The 4,354-nt window shown below is 38.1% G+C and overlaps 1 long non-coding RNA gene across 1 annotated transcript; it reads right to left on the bottom strand.

Moving 5' to 3' along the window:
- Nucleotides 1–222: 222 nt before the first annotated feature.
- Nucleotides 223–3,579, bottom strand: LOC122419714. The gene is made up of 3 exons (XR_006262964.1): nt 3,397–3,579; nt 1,015–1,146; nt 223–914 (listed from the first exon to the last, which is right to left on the bottom strand). It is a non-coding gene; the product is annotated as an uncharacterized LOC122419714 (long non-coding RNA).
- Between the last annotated feature and the right edge of the window lie 775 nt (nt 3,580–4,354).

A 4,354-nucleotide genomic window follows, 5' to 3' on the forward strand; every position in this document is an offset into this window, starting at 1 on the left:
GAATTCTAAAAAAAAAAAAAAAAGAAAATACTGAATTCTTCCATTCAACCATGTAAAAATACCACACATTAGATGTTGAACAAGTTTTATTTCAGTCATTATTTCTTTAATTGCTATATGATTTATATAAATTTTATGACCTTCAGAGCCTCCCCTTTTTGCTTTCAAAATTTAGCTGGATACATTCTTTATAGACACACAAAGCTGTTTTATAAATGCCTGTTTCTGTCTGGCTCATTTACCTTTACCTCACAGAACAGCTATCTTGGGTGGGGGTGGGGGGATAGTTACCTATTCACAGCAAGACTTGAGAATTCAGGACAATAGATTTTCACAATATGTTTAGGAGAGGCCCAAAGCTCCAGTGCTAAGCGCCATGTGGAAAGGTAGATAAATACATAGAGACAGAACCGTAGACTTTAGCCAAGTGGCTTGAAGAATAACAGAGAATCTATAATGCTTTCTACTTCAGCGGCAATCAAACTCAACCTCTGCAAATTAATCAGCCTGCAAAACACCAAGAATGGAGAAAAGAGGATATTGATCCCTGGAGAAGTCACCTATATTTTATTTTCCCATTAAAAATAATCACAGAATGCTATTCTAAAATGTGAACATTTTCCCCCCTGAAGTATAAAAGAGACCAGATCCTTTTTGATAATATTTCAAAGATTATCTCAGAATGACTCCATGAAACACTTTGGTTTTAATTTTTATCATGGGAGAAAATTATTAAGTATACCCATAAAAGCATTATTTGCCATGCGCTTTTTTCAAGGGTGTGAGTGTCCTGGGGTTATAGTAATTTACTGACGACACTGTTCGGTGTGCTATCTTTCCTATGACCACTGACTCCTTAATGTCCCTTTCCATTTACTTTTATCCTCCCTTGTGCCTTCAGGTTTGGAAACTATCTGCAAAGAAACAAGAAATTTAAAATTAGTTTTATTTTTTCCTTTTCAAAATAAGTTTCCTGGTTAAACACCCAAATGAAAAGACCCCCTTCTGACTTACCTTAACTCATAGATCTAAAGCAAATATGTTCATTGGGTTAAAATTTTTTACAATAAAACTTGTAATTCTGAAAAACGGAAGTTGGGTTTTACTTAGCAGTGGAAGCTGTTTTTTCATGTTTCCATAATTATCCTGTAAAACAATAAATAATTCTTTCATGTGCTAAACAATCAATTACAGCTTTGTGATTCAAAGACTTTTTGAACACCCACCCCCCCCCACAATAGTTAATGTCCCAAGTTTGTGCTTTGGGAGTTATTAGAGTCACAAACACTGTTTTAAATTTAAAAAACACCTAATTAAATGGAAGCCATTCATAAATAACAACAAGCATAAATCAGAATGAAATAATAAAGTCTCCATGTCTGCCCTCTTTTCCCATAAGACTCTTAGAACATTTTGTCCCCAGGAAAAAAACAAAATTTGTCAGTTAGCTAGACATGTTTGTTGAGTAAACTGGCCACCACTGTCACTAGCGTGTTTGGGTATAAAAGAATTGCAACAACTGTCATCCACCGCTAGAAATACTCCCTAAAGCAAGGTGTCTGCCAGGTTATTCCCAGTCCAGTTCATACTGGTCATGCCACTCTGCTTCCTTCTGGCAAGAACTTAACTCCATCCAGATCAAGAGAGGAAAAAAACTCTCAACGTTTGGGTGAAATGTGTTTGCAAGAACTCTCATTAAAAAAAATTCTCTTCATTTTCTTAAGGTTGGAGGTTACAGGGTAGTTTTAAAATGGACTTAACACTTGCTGATTACTGAGAAGATTAAAGGCAGAAATGGCCAAGACTGGATGGCAGGGTCGCTACCAAAACGTCACACCACCACTCTCTTTTAGCCTGCTTTTCACTCCTGTGTATTCAGATGCTCCTCAACTAGATTTGAAAATTTCAGTATTTATCAAGAGCCAGACAAGAAGATAACAACATATTTCAAACATTTCATCATCAAATGATGGTTGGTTATAGAGCTGATTGGCCTTTCACCTTAGGAAAATTATTTCACATTTCTCTTCCTCATTTATAAAGTGGGGTAATAGGCAGTTTGTGGAATAAAGCCTCACAAGGACAAATGAATGAAATTGTACCTTTAAATGGTTTAAAGTCAGGAACAATTTGAGTAAAAAATATTACTTTTCATAAATTGTGATCTTACATCAAAGCAAGGGGAATATGCTGCTTTTTCATTTGAACAAATCCAGTAGCAATCATGCTTATTAGATGCTTGTACATAGTTCTGTGATAAAAGCTGTGTTGTCATCCAGGAGCTAATTATCTCAAATGAGAGACCTTATATGAAAGTAGTGTATAAAGTATAAAAATATAAAATACTACACTTGTAATAATAATAGTAATAGTATTAAGTGCTTGTGTGTGTGTGCTAAGTCATATCCAACTCTGCGACCGCATGGACCGTAACCCGCCAGGCTGCTCTGTCCACGGAATTTCCCAGGCAAGAATACTAGAGTGGGTTGTCATTTCTTCCTCTAGGGGATTAAGTACTTATGCTGTACCAAACAGTATATTCTACAACAGTTTATTTAACCATCACAGCAACCTTGGGAGATAAATGCTTTTGTGTGTGTGTCAGTCACCCAGTCGTGTCGGACTCCCTGCCACCCCATGGACTGGGGCCCACCAGGTTCCTCCGTCCATGGGATTTCCCAGGCAAAAATACTGGAGTGGGTTGCCATTTCCTTCTCCAGGGGATCTTCAGGACCCAAGGATCGAACCCAGGTCTCCCTCATTGCAGCCAGATTCTTTACCATCTGAGCCACACCTTAGGGCTGACATGTTTTTATCACCATTTTTAAATTTGTACACCTAAGACCAAAGGACCCTGAGTCACTTGGCTGTTTCACACAGCAAGAAGGAGAAACTAGGCAAGAAGCCAAGGTCTGTCTGATTTCCAAACCCCAGCACATGGAACACCCTGCACTATGTACAGGATGGCTCTGGCAACGATGTTTACCTTTTTGCTATATTAGATGGCAATATGGTGATTTTGTCATGATTGACAAATTATACCTTTGGAAATGCAGATGCTGTTATGAGTTAAGAAGCTGAAATGTGGCATGTTTTGTTCATAAAAGGTTTTTTTCTAAATTACTCTTCTAGTACAGCATTTACCTTTAGAGGAAAGGAAGTAAATAATGGATCCTAGAAGAAATTACCTTTGTTCTTATTTTGTTGTTCATACAGGTACAATAAGTGCTAGAAACACTAACCAATTACATCATTACTTGTTAACTGTCAGATTTTTAAGTGTTTAGTGCCAACCTTTAAGGCACCAGAAAATATTTCTGACAGTGGCACTGTAATCCCATCATTGTGTATTCAAATAAACATATAATTGCCAATTCTGCATATGGAATTTCTAACCTGGAAATTTCCTGGTATGAAAATAACAGCTCCAACAGTAATTCACTAAGTCATCTGAGTCAAGAATTTATAGTTAGTTATAGTTCAGTCGCTCAGTCATATCCAACTCTTTGTAACCCCATGGACTGCAGCATGCCAGGCTTCCCTGTCCATCACCAACACCTGGAACCTACTCAAACCCATGTCCATTGAGACGATGATGCCATCCAACCATCTCATCCTCTATCGTCCCCTTCTCCTCCCACCTTCAAACTTTCCCAGCATCAGGGTCTTTTCAAATGAGTCAGTTCTTTGCATCAAGTGGCCAAAGTATTGGAGTTTCAGCTTCAACATCAGTCCTTCCAATGAGTATTCAGGATTGATTCCTTTCAGGATGGACTGGTTGGATCTCCTTGCAGTCCAAGGGACTCTCAAGAGTCTTCTCCAACACCACAGTTCAAAAGCATCAATTCTTCGGCACTCAGTTTTCTTGATAGTACAACTCTTACATCCATATATGACTACTGGAAAAACCAGAGCCTAAACTAGATGGACCTTTGTTGGCAAAGTAATGTCTCTCTCTGCTTTTTAATATGCTGTCGAGGTTGGTCATAACTTTTCTTCCAAGGAGCAAGTGTCTTTTAATTTCATGGCTGCAGTCACCATCTGCAGTGATTTTGGTGTCCAAAATAATAAAGTGTCTCACTGTTTCTATTGTTTCCCCATCTATTTGCCATGAAGTGATGGGACCAGATGCCATGATCTTAGTTTTCTGAATGTTGAGCTTTAAGCCAACTTTTTCACTCTCCTCTTTCACTTTCATCAAGAGGCTCTTTAGTTCTTCTTCACCTTCTGCCATAAGGGTGGTGTCATCTGCATATCTGAGGTTATTGATACTTGTCCCGGCAATCTTGATTCCAGCTTGTGCTTCATCCAGTCCAGCATTTCTCATGATGTACTCTGCATATAAGTTAAACAA

The sequence above is a fragment of the Cervus canadensis genome, chromosome 17 (assembly GCF_019320065.1).
Source record: "Cervus canadensis isolate Bull #8, Minnesota chromosome 17, ASM1932006v1, whole genome shotgun sequence".
NCBI classification, from domain to species: Eukaryota; Metazoa; Chordata; class Mammalia; order Artiodactyla; family Cervidae; genus Cervus; species Cervus canadensis.